Here is a 16,376-nt window from a genome sequence, read left to right on the forward strand (position 1 = left end):
ACTTTGTCTATCTAATGCCAGGGACACTTTTTTTTCAGGTTTTAACATTTGATTTAATTTTTTTTTTAATTTAATTTTATTTTTTATAAACATATATTTTTATCCCCAGGGGTACAGGTCTGTGAATCGCCAGGTTTACACACTTCACAGCACTCACCATAGCACATACCCTCCCCAATGTCCATAACCCCACCACACCTCACCCAACCCCCCTCCCCCCAGCAACCCTTAGTTTGTTTTGTGAGATTAAGAGTCACTTATGGTTTGTCTCCCTCCCAATCCCATCTTGTTTCATTTACTCTTCTCCTACCCCTTAACCCCCCATGTTGCATCTCCTCTCCCTCATATCAGGGAGATCATACAATAGTTGTCTTTATCCGATTGACTTATTTCGCTAAGCATGATACCCTCTAGTTCCATCCACGTCGTCGCAAATGGCAAGATTTCATTTCTTTTGATGGCTGCATAGTATTCCATTGTGTATATATACCACATCTTCTTTATCCATTCATCTGTTGATGGACATCTAGGTTCTTTCCATAGTTTTGGCTATTGTAGACATTGCTGCTATAAACATTCGGGTGCACGTGCCCCTTCGGATCACTACGTTTGTATCTTTAGGGTAAATACCCAGTAGTGCAATTGCTGGGTTATAGGGTAGTTCTATTTTCAACATTTTGAGGTACCTCCATGCTGTTTTCCAGAGTGGTTGCACCAGCTTGCATTCCCACCAACAGTGTAGGAGGGTTCCCCTTTCTCCACATCCTCGCCAGCATCTGTCATTTCCTGACTTGCTAATTTTAGCCATTCTGACTGGTGTGACGTGATATCTCATTGTGGTTTTGATTTGTATTTCCCTGATGCCGAGTGATATGGAGCACTTTTTCATGTGTCTGTTGGCCATCTGGATGTCTTCTTTGCAGAAATGTCTGTTCATGTCTTCTGCCCATTTCTTGATTGGATTATTTGTTCTTTGGGTGTTGAGTTTGCTAAGTTCTTTATAGATTTTGGACACTAGCCCTTTATCTGATATGTCGTTTGCAAATATCTTCTCCCGTTCTGTCAGTTGTCTTTGGTTTTGTTAACTGTTTCCTTTGCTGTGCAAAAGCTTTTGATCTTGATAAAATCCCAATAGTTCATTTTTGCCCTTGCTTCCCTTGCCTTTGGTGATGTTCCTAGGAAGATGTTGCTGCGGCTGAGGTCGAAGAGGTTGCTGCCTGTGGTCTCCTCAAGGATTTTGATGGATTCCTTTCTCACATTGAGGTCCTTCATCCATTTTGAGTCTATTTTCATGTGTGGTGTAAGGAAATGATCCAATTTCATTTTTCTGCATGTGGCTGTCCAATTTCCCCAACATCATTTATTGAAGAGGCTGTCTTTTTTCTTTTTTTTTTTTTTTTAAGATTTTATTTATTTATTTGACAGACAGAGATCACAAGTAGGCAGAAAGACAGGCAGAGAGAGAGAGGGAAGCAGGCTCCCTGCCAAGCAGAGAGCCCAATGTGGGGCTCGATCCCAGGACCCTGGGATCACGATCTGAGCCAAAGGCAGAGGCCTTAACCCACTGAGCCACCCAGGCACCCCAGGCTGTCTTTTTTCCATTGGACATTCTTTCCTGCTTTGTCGAAGATTAGTTGACCATAGAGTTGAGGGTCTATTTCTGGGCTCTCTATTCTGTTCCATTGATCTATGTGTCAGGTTTTGTGCCAGTAACATGCTGTCTTGATGATGACAGCTTTGTAATAGAGCTTGAAGTCCGGAATTATGATGCCACCGACTTTGGCTTTCTTTTTCAATATTCCTTTGGCTATTCGAGGTCTTTTCTGGTTCCATATAAATTTTGGGATTATTTGTTCCATTTCTTTGAAAAAAATGGATGGTACTTTGATAGGAATTGCATTAAATGTGTAGATTGCTTTAGGTAGCATAGACATTTTCACAGTATTTATTCTTCCAATCCAGGAGCATGGAACATTTTTCCATTTCCTTGTGTCTTCCTCAATTTCTTTCATGAGTACTTTATAGTTTTCTGTGTATAGATTCTTAGCTCTTTGGTTAGGTTTATTCCTAGGTATCTTATAGTTTTGGGTTCAATTGTAAATGGGATTGACTCCTTCATTTCTCTTTCTTCTGTCTTGTTGTTGGTGTAGAGAAATGCAACTGATTTCTGTGCATTGATTTTATATCCGGACACTTTACTGGATTCCTGTACAAGTTCTAGCAGTTTTGGAGTGGAGTCTTTTGGGTTTTCCACATATAGTATCATATCATCTGCAAAGAGTGATAGTTTGACTTCTTCTTTGCCGATTTGGATACCTTTAATTTCCTTTTGTTGTCTGATTGCTGAGGCTAGGACTTCTAGTACTATGTTGAATAGCAGTGGTGATAATGGACATCCCTGCCGTGTTCCTGACCTTAGCGGAAAAGCTTTCAGTTTTTCTCCATTGAGAATGATATTTGCGGTGGGTTTTTCATAGATGGCTTTGATAATATTGAGGTATGTGCCCTCTCTCCCTACACTTTGAAGAGTTTTGATCAGGAAGGGATGCTGTACTTTGTCAAATGCTTTTTCAGCATCTATTGAGAGTATCATATGGTTCTTGTTCTTTCTTTTATTAATGTGTTGTATCACATTGATTGATTTGCGGATGTTGAACCAACCTTGCAGCCCTGGAATAAATCCCACTTGGTCGTGGTGAATAATCCTTTTAATGTACTGTTGAATCCTATTGGCTAGTATTTTGGTGAGAATTTTTGCATCTGTGTTCATCAAGGATATTGGTCTGTAGTTCTCTTTTTGATGGGATCCTTGTCTGGTTTTGGGATCAAGGTGATGCTGGCCTCATAAAATGAGTTTGGACGGTTTCCTTCTATTTCTATTTTTTGGAACAGTTTCAGGAGAATAGGAATTAGTTCTTCTTTCAATGTTTGGTAGAATTCCCCCGGGAAGCCATCTGGCCCTGGGCTTTTGTTTGTTTGGAGATTTTTGATGACTGGTTCAATCTCCTTACTGGTTATGGGACTGTTCAGGCTTTCTATTTCTTCCTGGTTCAGTTGTGGTAGTTTATATGTCTCTAGAAATGCATCCATTTCTTCCAGATTGTCAAATTTGTTGGCGTAGAGTTGTTCATAGTATGTTCTTATAATTGTCTGTATTTCTTTGGTGTTAGTTGTGATCTCTCCTCTTTCATTCATGATTTTATTTATTTGGGTGCTTCCTCTTTTCTTTTTGGTAAGTCTGGCCAGGGGTTTATCAATCTTATAAATTCTTTCAAAGAACCAGCTTCTAGTTTCATTGATTTGTTCTATTGTTTTTTTGTTTGTTTGTTTCTATTTCACTGATTTCTGCTCTGATCTTTATGATTTTTCTTCTCCTGCTGGGTTTAGGGTTTCTTTCTTGTTCTTTCTCCAGCTCCTTTAGTTGTAGGGTTAGGTTGTGTAATTGAGACCTTGCTTGTTTCTTGAGAAAGGCTTGTACTGCTATATATTTTCCTCTCAGGACTGCCTTTGCTGTGTCCCACAGATTGTGAACTGTTGTGTTTTCATTATCATTTGTTTCCCTGAATTTTTTCAATTCTTCTTTAATTTCCTGGTTGACCCATTCATTCTTTAAAAGGATGCTGTTTAGTCTCCATGTATTTGGGTTCTTTCCAAATTTCCTCTTGTGTTGAGTTCTAGCTTCAGAGCATTGTGGTCTGAAAATATGCAGGGAATGATCCCAATCTTTTGATACGGGTTGAGACCTGACTTAGGACCCAGGATGTGATCTATTCTGGAGAATGTTCCATGTGCACTAGAGAAGAATGTGTATTCTGTTGCTTTGGGATGAAATGTTCTGAATATATCTGTGATGTCCATCTGGTCCAGTGTGCCATTCAAGGCCTTTATTTCCTTGTTGATCTTTTGCTTGGATGATCTGTCCATTTCAGTGAGGGGAGTGTTAAAGTCCCCTACTATTATTGTATTATTGTTGATGTGTTTCTTTGATTTTGTTATTAATTGGTTTATATAGTTGGCTGCTCCCACATTAGGGGCATAGATATTTAAAATTGTTAGATCTTCTTGTTGGACAGATCCTTTGAGTATGATATAGTGTCCTTCCTCATCTCTTATTATAGTCTTTGGCTTAAAATCTAATTGATCTGATATAAGGATTGCCACTCCTGCTTTCTTCTGATGTCCATTAGCATGGTAAATTCTTTTCCACCCCCTCACTTTAAATCTGGAGGTGTCTTCGGGTTTAAAATGAGTTTCTTGTAGGCCCTGGGACACTTTTAATGTACAACTGCAAAATTATGTACCCTGGTCTTGCTGCTATAACCTGTAAATCATTGAGATTGGAGTATGGCCCAAGATACATGTCATTTTAACAAACTCTCCAAATGTTCCAATATTATTTGCAGCTTCCAGCCAAGATGAAGTAGTAGTAACTGAGTTTAATCTCCTGCTTAAAACACTGGGGGGGGGGGAAACAGATGAAATATATGAAAGAATAGTTTTCAGTTTTCAAGACATTGTACATCAGGTAATGAAAGACTGGTCCTGAAGAGATGAGAAATAAAGGAAGCCCTGTGACTGCCTATGAGTACTTCAGATAGAGTTTCCAAGCTATGCTGGAGGGAGGGGAACCCACATAGGGCTCAGCAGTCTCCCAGAGTAGAGGAAATAGAATCTTAGAGTCTGGGAAGGTCAGGGAGCTCAAGTCTGCAGGGCAAATAATGGACAGAAGGGAATGGCACACAAAGCTCTATCCCATGTCTAGAGATTTATGGACGATCTCAAGTTTTCAGATGACTACTGATCAGCACGTGCGTGTGAAGAAGTTATTGAGAGGAATGCTTTCCAAGGTTCAAGCTCACACAGGGCTGGGAGTAGCCCCTTTTTCCACTAGCCAGAATGGAAAAACCTCAAAATTTGCATGGCAGTAGGCAGAATACCCAGAAAAATTTTGCCTCAGTAGTGGGGGAAAAAATAAGCTTTAGATTAAACATTCTTCTGGTTCTTCCCAACAAAGATGAAGAGCAAGAACCAAACAGGATTAAGCTATGATCAAGTAACTTAGCTGTGTTCCAGAACAAAGCTCAAGAATCTTTTTAGGATCACAAAAATATCCAATACCCAACAAGGTAACATTTACAATATCTGACACCTAATAAAAAATTACAAGGTATGTAAAGAAGCAGGAAAATGAGACCTATAATGAGAAAAATCAAGAAAAGCCACCCCAGAAATGATACAGCTGATATAATTAAATTAAACAAGACATGAAATCTATTGTAACTATATTCCATATATTCAATAAACTGGAGGAAAGGCTGAATATGTGAAGAACACATAGAAATTATACATATGACTCAAATCAGAAGAAATCTATAACTCTGAGATGAAAAACACATTGGATTGAATTAATAGCAAAGAGACATTGTAAAAGAATAGATAAGAAACTTAAAGACATAGCCACAGAAATAAGGCTGGGGAGAAAACATTAACAGAGTAACAGTGAATTGTGGGATGACTTCTACTGGCCTAATTTAGGCGTAATTGGAGTGATGATTTCAAAATTTGATGAAAACTATACACCCACAGAACCAAAAAGAGTCAATGAACACCAAGCACACACACCAAAAAATGTGGGAAACTCCACATAAGGCAGCTCACAAACTGCTCAAAACCAGTGATAAAGAAAAATACTTAAGAAGCCAGAGAAAGAGGCACCTGGGTGGCTCAGTTTGTTAAATGACTGCCTTCAGCCCAGTTCAGGATCTTGGAGTCCTGGGATCAAGCCCCACATTGGGCTCCCTGCTCAGTGGGGAGTCTGCTTCTTTCTTTTCCTCTGCCCCTGCCCACCTCTCGCTTGCTCTCTTTCTGTCTCAAATAAATAAATAACTTCTTAAAAAAAGAAAGAAAGAAACCAGAGGAAAAAGATACAGAGAAACTAAAATAAACACAGCAAACTTTTCTTGGGAAATGATACGAGACAGAAAAAAATAGAGTAACATCTTCAAAATAGCGGAGAAAAAAAATGTCAACACGAAATTCTATACCCAACAAAAATATGTTTAAAAAAACGAAGGTACTTTGTGAGATAAAAGTTAAAAACTTCATACAAGTAGATTTGAACTACAAAAAATTATAAAGGATGTCCTTTCGGGAGAAGGAAAATTAGACTAAATAGAAATCTTTTCTACAGAAAAGAAAGAGCCCTGGAAATGATAAATATGGAGTGAATATAAGACTCTCTTCCTTATTTAAATCTCTTATTTAAAAGATAATGGGGGGGAGGTGCCTGGGTGGCTCAGTCTGCCTTCACCTCAGGTCATGATCCCGGGGTCCTGGGATTGAGTCCAATTGGGCTCTCTGCTCAGCGGGGAGCCTGCTTCTCCCTCCCCCTCTGCCTGCTGCTCTGCCTACTTTTGCTCTCTCTGTGTGTCAAATAAATAAATAAATCTTTAAAAAAAATAAAAATTGCTCTTTAAAAAAAAAGATAATGGATCATTTAAAGGGAAAATAATATATTGTAGTGGTTTTTTTTTTTTTAACATACATAGGATAAAATATATGACAATAATAGTACAGAGGCTGGGATAGATGAAGGTATAATTTTAAGTGTCTCCACTATACATGAAGTGTATAATTTCACTTGAAAGTAGACTTATAAGTTAAAAATGTATGCTATAAATCTAAAAAGCCACTGAAATGTATATATATGCCTACATAGTCACAGAAGATTTATAGCTAATAAGCCCAAAAAAGGTGATAAACTGGAATTATAAAAAATAATCTAAAAATAAAGCAGAAAAGGAGGAAAAGGGCAACAAAGGACAGACAAGACAAAAAGAAAACAAATAGGAGGTTGGTATATTAAATCAAACCATATCAATATTTGTGATAAATGAAAATGTCTAAATATCCCAATTAAAAGGCAGAGATTACTGGGTTAGATTTAAAAAGCCAGACCTAGCTATATGTAGTCTACAAAAAGCCACTTTAAATATAAAGACATGATTATGTTAAAAGTAAAAGGGTGGAAAAGTACTATGATAACACTAATCAAAAGAAAGATCAAGTGGCTATATTAACATCAGTCACAAATTTCAGAGCAAAGAATATTAATATTACTAATTGTCATTTAATAGTAATATGGGTCAATTCATCAAGAGGACATAACAATTCTAACACGAATGCATCTTTCAGTGTGTTTTTTCCTAAACTACCAGAAATTCTGACACCAGCTGTTACCCTAAAATCCAGCTCAATTCAACGATCTACCCAGAGATTATGTCAGATCCCACAGGTTAAGGGTTTAGTCCCATGAGCCTGGCTCCCCACAACACAGTCTTTAGACATCATCTAGGCTTCTGACTGATAGGCTATAAATCAGAAGTTCCTCCTTGGCTTCAATTAATTTGCTAGAACAGCTAACAGCACTCAGGGAAACATCTCACTGACTAGATTACTGCTCTAATATAAAAGGATAGAACTCAGAAACAGCCAGATGCATAGGGCAAGGCCTGGGGAAAGGAGCCTAAAGCTTGTATGCCTTCTCTGAGTGTGCCACTCTCTCAGTACCTATATGTGTTCACCAACCTGGAAGCTCTCCCAGCCTCATCCTTTGGGTTTTTATGGAGGCTTCATTACACTGGCATGATTAATTAAATAATCAGCTATTGGCAATTGATTCAACCTCCTGCCCTCTTCCCTCCCCAGAGTCAGGGGGTGGGACTGAAAGTTCCACCCCCTCAATTCACAGGGTTGGTTCCCTTGACAACTCATCCATAGGTTACCTAGGGACTTTCCAAAAGTTGCCTCATTAACATAACAATAAACACCTTCATTGCTCACATCACTTAGGAAATTCCAAGGGTTTTATTAGTTCTGTGCCTGGAGGAGCAGGGACAAAGACTAAATACATATTTCCTATTATAAATCATAGTATTACAAACCATTAACAGCTCAAAGTGCACAAAGCAAAAACTGATAGAATTGCAAGGAATATAGACAAACTCACAACCATGGAGATTCCAATGCCTCTCAATGGCTGATAGAACAGGTAGACAGAAAATCAGTAAGAATACTGTAGTCTTCAATGCTGCTAACCCACTAGATCTAATTGACATCATAGAGCATTAAAACCAATAATAGTAGAAAACACATCTTTTTCAGATGCATACAGAACATTTACAAACTATATTCTGGGCCATAAAACAAATATCATTAAATTTAAAAGGATTCATATAGTACAAAGTATGTTTGCTGATCACAGTGGAATTAAATTATATATTGGTAATAGAAAGATATCTAGATAATCCTCAAATGTTTGAAAATTAAATAACCCATGTCTAAATCACCCATGGGTTAAAGAGAAAATTTGAACTTAAAGAAAATGAAAGCATAGCATACCAGACTTTATGAAGAGAACTTAAATACTTACGGGGGTACTTAGTACTTGAGGGGAAATTTATAGCACTGAATACCTACATTAAAAAGAATGGCCATTAATTGATGACTTCAGCTTATACTTTAAACTACAAAAAGCAAATGCAGAGTAGGTGTAAGAAAGGAAATAAAGTGAATCAAAGAAACAGAAAACAGAAAAACAGGGAAAAGCAATGAAACCAAAAGATGGTTTGTTGAGCAGATCAATACAATCTTTAGCCTGACTGATCAGGAGAAAAGGCACAAATTACCAAGGAATGAGAGAGGGAACATTATATAGGTTCTATAGATATTAAAAGGATAATAAGAAAATATTATATGCCAAAATTCAATGACTTAGATGAAATGGACAAATTTTTTTTTTTTTAAGATTTTATTTATTTGAGAGACAGAGAGCATGAGCAGCATGAGGAGGAGAAGGGGAAGCAGACTTCCCACCAGGCAGGGAGGCTGATGGGGGAATTGATCCCAGGCCCCCTCAGAATGGGCAAATTTTTTAAAAGACAAACTACCAAAACTCACTCAAGAAAAACAGAATGTAAAATTTTACATTTCCAAAATGGAAAACATTTTAGCAGTTTCTTTAAAAGTAAAACATCTACCAGCTCACCCAACCATTTCATTCTTAGGAATTTAGTCAAAAGAAATGAATTTTGTCTAAAACTTACACCAAAACTAGTAACCATATTTGTGAAAGCCCTAAATGGGAAACAACATCAACAGTTGAATGAATAAACAAATGTGGTATATCCATATAATAGGATACTATTCAGTTAAAAAAAAAAGATTGAACTATTGGTATATGCTGTAACATGAATATGAATCTCTAAGTGAAAACTAAACAAAGCACATGCTATAAATTTATTTATATAAAATTCTAGAAAATGCAATTAATTTATTGTGACAGAAAACAGGTCATTGATTGCCTGGGAATGGTGGGATGGAAAGAAGGAATTACAAAGAGGCAGAAGCATTTTGGGATGATAGAACTGTCAGTTACCTTGTCTTATTATTTTGTGGGTGTATACAACACAAAATGAAGTACTGTATACTTCAAATACATGCAGTTTATTGTATGTCGATTATACCTCAATAAAGCTGTCATAAATTGTTTTTAAGTGAGGGCAAAATGAAACCATTTTGGACAATCAAAAGCACAAATTGTCATTATCAGACCAAATTTGTCATGATCAGACCATAAGATACGCCAAAGGAAATTTCTTCAGCCCAAAGGAAAATTATACCATAAACCCAGATCTATAAGAAGAAATTAAAAGCACCAAAAAATAATAATTATATGGGTAAGTAAGAATATTTTACCCATGTTTAATTTTTTTAAAAGAATTTAAAAATAGAACATAAGTAAATCTTTTAAAAAGATAATTGATTGAAGCAAAAACAATGTATCTTGACATAATATGTGGAACATGTATGATAATAGAACACAAAAGACTGGAAAGGAGAAATAAAACAAGACTGTTGTGAGGTTTTCATATTATACGCAAAGTGGTATATTATTTCTAATAGACTACAGCAAAGTAAAGATACGTACTGTAAATCATACAGCAATGACTACATCTGAGCACAGCTGGTAAGTTAATACTAGAAATCAACTGGACTCCTAAAAGATATGCAATTCAAAAGAAGGCCAGAGAAGAGAAAAAGAAGGAACAGATGGGACAAAAAGAAAATATCAAGATGGCAGACAAAAATCCAACTGTAGCAAAAATTGCATTAAATGGAAATGGCTAAAAACTGCAATTAAAAGGCAGAAATAATATTGATAAAATGAGACCCAACTATATGCTATGTTTTATGTCTAAACATGAAAGAGAGATAGGTCAAAAGTAAAATAATAGAAAAATAAATGCAAAACTAGTAGGAAAGCTGGAACGGGAATATTAATATCAAAGTAGACTTCAAGTCAAGAAATATGGTGGCAAAGAGGGACATTACATAATAAAAGGGTGAATTACAAAGAAGACAATAATCCTAAATCATGGAGAGCTCAAAATGAAGCAAAAATTGACAAACTGAAAGGGGGAAATAGACAAGTCCACAATTACAGTTGATTTCAACACTCTTTTCCCAGTAATTGATAGAACAGAACAGGAAATCAGCAAAGGTCTAGAAGACTTGAACAATAGCATAAACCAAACTGACCTAATTGATCTTTATTGAACACTGTATCCAACAACTGCAGAAAATTATTATTAAATAACAAAAATTCAACCAAGTAAATTTTAAAGATCTAATTGACTTTACTGAACAATTCATGAATTGGCAGCATCCCATCAAGCAAGTGGAGGAAAGCTCCAAAGGGCTACAGAAAAGGAAAGGTTTTTAAAGGCAGGACAAGGAAATTGTAAACAGGAAAAAGGATTAATTAGAGTGAGGTCAAGGAAGTTGTAAACAGGAAAAAGGATTAATTCAGGTGAGGTCACCTTCCTTTGGTGAACAAAAGGATCTTATGAGGTGGATTATTACTTCATCTCCTTTGGAGAATGGGGAGAGCCCATGTGACAGATTACCTTATTGGTGCTGACCAGAAAATTCCCGACAGGTTGAGACTACATTTCTGGGGAGGGTGAAACTGCAATTAAGTTAAGCATTACAGCCCGATTTGTTGATGTGGCCTAGCATAAATTACTCCATTTTGGGCCTGTGATTTTCTTCTTAACACTACTCAAGTGCCCATAAAACATTCACTAAGATAGACCATAGTCTGGCCTGTAAAACAAGTCTCAATAAATTCTAGAGTCAAATTCATACAGAATACTTATGACCAATATGGAACTAAATCTGAAAGTACCAAAATGATACCTGGAAAATCCCCAAATATTTAAAAATTATACATACTTTTATGTAATCATGGTTCAAAGAAGAAATCACAAGTGAAGTTTAGAAAATGTTTTAACTGCTTTAAAAAACAAAACAATAAAAGGGGTGCCTGGGTGGCTCAGTCATTAAGCGTCTGCCTTTGGCTCAGGTCATGGTCCCAGGGTCCTGGGATTGAGCCCATCAGGCTCCCTGATTGGCGGGAAGTCTGCTTCTCCCTCTCCCACTCCCTCTGTTTGTGTTCCCTCTCTCGCTCTCTCTGTCAAATAAATAAAATCTTAAAAAACAAAAAAAAAAGATTTTATTTATTTATTTGACAGAGATCACAAGTTAAGTGGAAAGGTAGGCGGCGGGGGGGGGGGGGGGGGGGGGGGGGGGGGGGGGGAAGCAGGTTCCCTGCTGAGGACCCTGGGATCATGACCTGAGCCGAAGGCAGAGGCTTTAACTCATTGAGCCACCCAGGTGCCCCCAATAAAATCTTCTTAAAAAGAAAAAAAAAAATATTTTAACTGAATGATAATGAAAACATCAAAATTTGTGGGATGCAGCTAAAGCATGCTTAGAGGAAAACATATAGCTTTAAATGCTTTTATCATAAAAGGAAGGTCTAAAATCAGTGGCTTAAGCTCTCATCTTCAACAGCTAGCAAATTTAATCCAAATAAGTAAAAGGAAGGAAATAATGAGAAAACAATGAAACAGAAAACGGACATAGAATAGAGAAGAATAAATTAGAACAAGAGCTGATTTAAAAAAAAAATCAATAAAGATATACCTTCAGTTTAACTGACGAAGACACAAATTACCAATGCCAGAAATTAAAACAGACATTGAAAGGATAAGAGACACACTTTAGGCCAATAAACTGAAGCTTAGAGGAAATGGACAAACTCCTCAAAGGCATAAAAGATAAAAATTGACATCATAGAAAATATAAATAGCTCCAGATCTAAACCAAAGTTCTTGCTTAAAAACCTTGTCCTGATATACATCGGTACCGAAGAATCACAGTATTGCATAAAACTGGAGGTCCCTTAATCCATCCTTTCCCATGGAACCCCCAAGAGAAAAGGGTTCTAATTACAGGACAAAACACATAAGTCTTCAAGCCTGTGAAATTGGGTAATGGTAGTGGGGGAGCTTTTGGTAGGATGATCGGAAGTCAAAAAGCTCTTAAAATAATCTTTTGTCTGCCATACAGGTAGCATATGATGGGCTGCACACTAAGTCTCTTGTGAGAGGTATAAATTACTCTGGAATGCGGAGCAAGACTAGAGAAGGGGCCAAGAGAGAAGGACTCCTCCAACAGACATCTGCACAGAATAGCACACTTCACAGGTGTTTGGCCTCCAGCAGACTCTACCTGTAATACTGTTCATTGCCTAGAATGCCTTAGGTGTAAGCAGCTCTCTGGAACAGGTAGTGGAACTGGCCAATTAAAGAGTCAAGGTTCAGAAAACTCTATTAGAGCCTAATACCAACAAATACTGAAAGATTAAATGAGTTCAGGCATGCCTTGGCAGTTAATTAAAATAGAACAGAGATTAGAATCTCAATCTCCGTTTAGTGTCCTTTTCCCTCTACCCACTGCCAACTGCCTCTGATCAAAATTTTGCACTGGAGTTTTTCATACTCAAACTGGGTATTTCCTGTCAAGTTTGGGTATTAATCAGTTGATTATTGAGGGGAAAAAAAGGGGGAGGGGACACTTAGCATAGTACCTGGGGTGCAGTAAATGCTGGACAAATCTTAGCAAAATTGTCCCTTATTTTTGGCCTCTTAATGGGGAAAGTTTGGCTTTATATGGTGGTTAATGATTAATTTACAAATGCAAATCTTGGGTAATTTGCAGGGTTGGGGAGGAGGACAGGGTCAGTATGGGTTGTGTTTAACAAACCGGGACAAACTCAGCAAGGCCAGCTTGTTCAGATTCCTCTTCTGTATCCCTTTGTCTTCTGAGGTAAGGATGCGCCTTTCCTCTGAGTACAGGGAGGGCACTTCTCAAATTTGGGTTTGTGACTTGCTTCAGGGGAAGGTCAGAGGGTTCTTCCTGCATATGCCGTTTCTCAAATTTCTTCAGCTTAAAATAGTGACTGTGCTAAGGTGCCACATTTTGGGGTAGCATGTCCTGAACCTCATCAGTAGTCACTCCCCTTTTATTTTCAATTTATAGAAATGCAACTGTACCCGAAGCAAAGGATTAAAATAAAAAAGGCTGTATAAACTGAGCAGAAAACCCACCTGCAGAGAGAATGACCCGAAACAATTTGCACTGTCCTTCCCATTCTGAGCCTGCCTTTAAATCAGGCAAAAACACCATGGTTCTGCCTCTCCTTTCTTTGACTAGATTGGTAACAGCACAACTCGTGATTTCTGTTTTCCAGGAGACTGGGAGAGGGCAGCGAAGAAGTCAAGGTAAGCTCACTTACTCAAGAGCATCTGCTGAGAAAAGGCCTTTACACTAACATTTGTTCCATCTAACCCCTGATGTTTGAGCTTAACTAATGCCAGATAATAAAGCCTTCCTCTCTTCCTGTCAAGCCAGCAAACTTTGACTCAAGTAGAGGTTTTGAGTCCTCATTGTTTTTTTCATCCCTCTCTGTAAAGAGTATTGTAGAGGAGGAAAATAATATTCTGCCTATCCTTATCTAAGTTCTTAGTTGAGGCCCTTGTAATAAAAAACAGATTAACAAGAGAAAGCAAACAAACTTATTAACGTGTACACCTTATGTAAACATTATGTGTACACAGGAAATACCGAGAAACTCCCCAAAATGGCTTAGGATTCAGGCTTAAATAGCATATTAATAGGAAAAGGTGAGGGATGATGCAGGCCTCTTGGGAAAGAGTGACTTTCAGGAAAGATGAATGGGCCCTTAGGAGAGGAGGTGGGAGGTCATGAAAGTTGTAGCAAAGTTTATCAGGCTGTTTTTTCTAGTCCCCTTTTCTGTGATAAGAATCAATTATCCCTGGTTGATGAAACTCTCCAGGAGGGGATTTATGATTTATGCTAAGTGTGTTCCTTTTAAAGGATCCATCTTTAGGCTGATAAGGGGAGCTCAAAGAAAGCCTCTATCTGTATCTGTTTTTAAAGCGCCTACCTGATGCGAAACAATCAAGAAGCCCGAGTGGCATATTTTGAGGTGCTATATTCTGCTACTCTTCAGTATCAGAGCATACTGGACTCTGCATCAGGAGGAGCAATGTTCATTTTTAATGCTAATTTGGAGAAGGGGGAGGTTTGGCGTTCACAGCGGGGATCCTTCCAGGAGTTGAATGAAAACCAGGGCAGGAAGCACAAAATGTTTTCCTTATTCTCTGGTCCCAACACAGGTATGGCCAAACACTGCACTATGCAACTGGCCTTCTCAAACCTCTCTTCCAAGGTTGTATTTTATTTGAAATGTAAACAATAAAGGTGGGTTTTGTTGTCTCTGAAACACTAGTCACAGCAAAGCACAATCAGCTGTTTTAATTTCTTGCTAAAAAGAAATGACACTTTTATTTTCCAGTTTTATTATAAAAATCAACATTTCATTTGTTACAACTCAGCTTATTGTAATAATCAAAAGGGGATTTATACAAGGTATTTTTATACAGTTTACAATTAAAGCACTTATTTTACAAAAAGGGGGAAGTGAATAGTGGACAAGGGCTGACCAAATGTTGGCCATTAAAATATAAATACATCCTTGCAAAGCACCATCGTACCAAAGTCCATGAACAAGAAACACCAGCTGACTTTAAGACAATAACAAAGATTAAAGCTTAAGAAAAAAATTTTAAAACACAAAGGATAAACATCTGAAAGCAGCACCAGATCCTTCACTTGCAAATAAGGCTAGTCCAGCTTAAGCTTCTTGGTATCCTCTTAACTCTTTTCAAATTTTCCTACTAACCCCAGATATTTAATTTCATGTAAAATTAGATTTATTCACTTTCTTTTCCTTTTAATATTCATACTTAGGTATATATATACATATATATATATATATATATCCTTCTTATATTTTTTTTAAAAAATGGACAGTTAAGCGTAAGCAAAAGCACACTGTTTCTAAATCTTTGGTGTAAACTTCTGGGTAAACCCTACATAATGGTGAAAATCTACGAGTTAGTTTTCGTTAGGTCCATACTCTGAGTACAAGAAATCACATAGTTTATAGTTGTATCTATAAAGTCATGAAGTTTTTTCCAGCAATAAACTTACAGTTTAAGGATGCCTTATGAAAAAGAAAAACTGAGCAAAATTTACCTGGATTGAAGGAGGGAGAAGGTAGTCAGTAAGATCTAAGATTCTTACTGAATACCCCCTTCTAGTCAGGGGCAGGCTTAGTTTAATGAGATGCAGAATCAAGTCCAATGGAAATATCCTGAGTATATGGATTCATGATGCTCATAATTTAAAAATTTTAAACTATAAATGTAAAACGTTATCCCCTAAAACTGAAAATTTCAAAAGCCAAATTTTGGGACTATGATGAAATGATGCCATCCCAGAAGTCAGAAACCACACATATGCTACAAGTACTTTCTAAAATCATCTGTTATTTCTCTTGGCTCATTTTAGGCTTCGGATAAAGAGAGGAGTACCAAATAAAATTAAATTTGAGTTCAAGAATTCTGAGAACAACACTTGATTATAAACTTATGACTCAGTCCCTGTCTACACTTCATGTATAGTCTCATTTGTGGATGCCCAAACATTTGTTGGCCAACTGATATTCACATACTCATAGCCACACTCCAAACATACTACGTATGGCATTATACAGACTTAAGCTTATTAAAAGCTTGGGGTATGAAAAGCCCAAGACTTTGTTTCTCAATTTTGTTAGATGTGTAATGGTAACCAATACACAACTCTTATGGCATGCCAATCCAATGAAGTGGCAAGTTTCCCCTGCAAGAGAAAAAACAATTTTAAAAACATTTCTAGGAATCGAATCTGGGCACAGGACTCCACCAGCACAACTATCACAGAGAAGCAGAAGTAGTCTCTTATGATGGCTGGTATCAGGTTGCACAAACATACACAGATTCATTAATAGGCTAGCTAAGCTGCAGCTACTAATTCGGCTTGAAGTATTCTTCATTAATAGG

Source organism: Lontra canadensis, unplaced genomic scaffold (genome assembly GCF_010015895.1).
Source record: "Lontra canadensis isolate GAN:19392208 unplaced genomic scaffold, GSC_riverotter_1.0 scaffold9, whole genome shotgun sequence".
NCBI lineage: Eukaryota > Metazoa > Chordata > Mammalia > Carnivora > Mustelidae > Lontra > Lontra canadensis.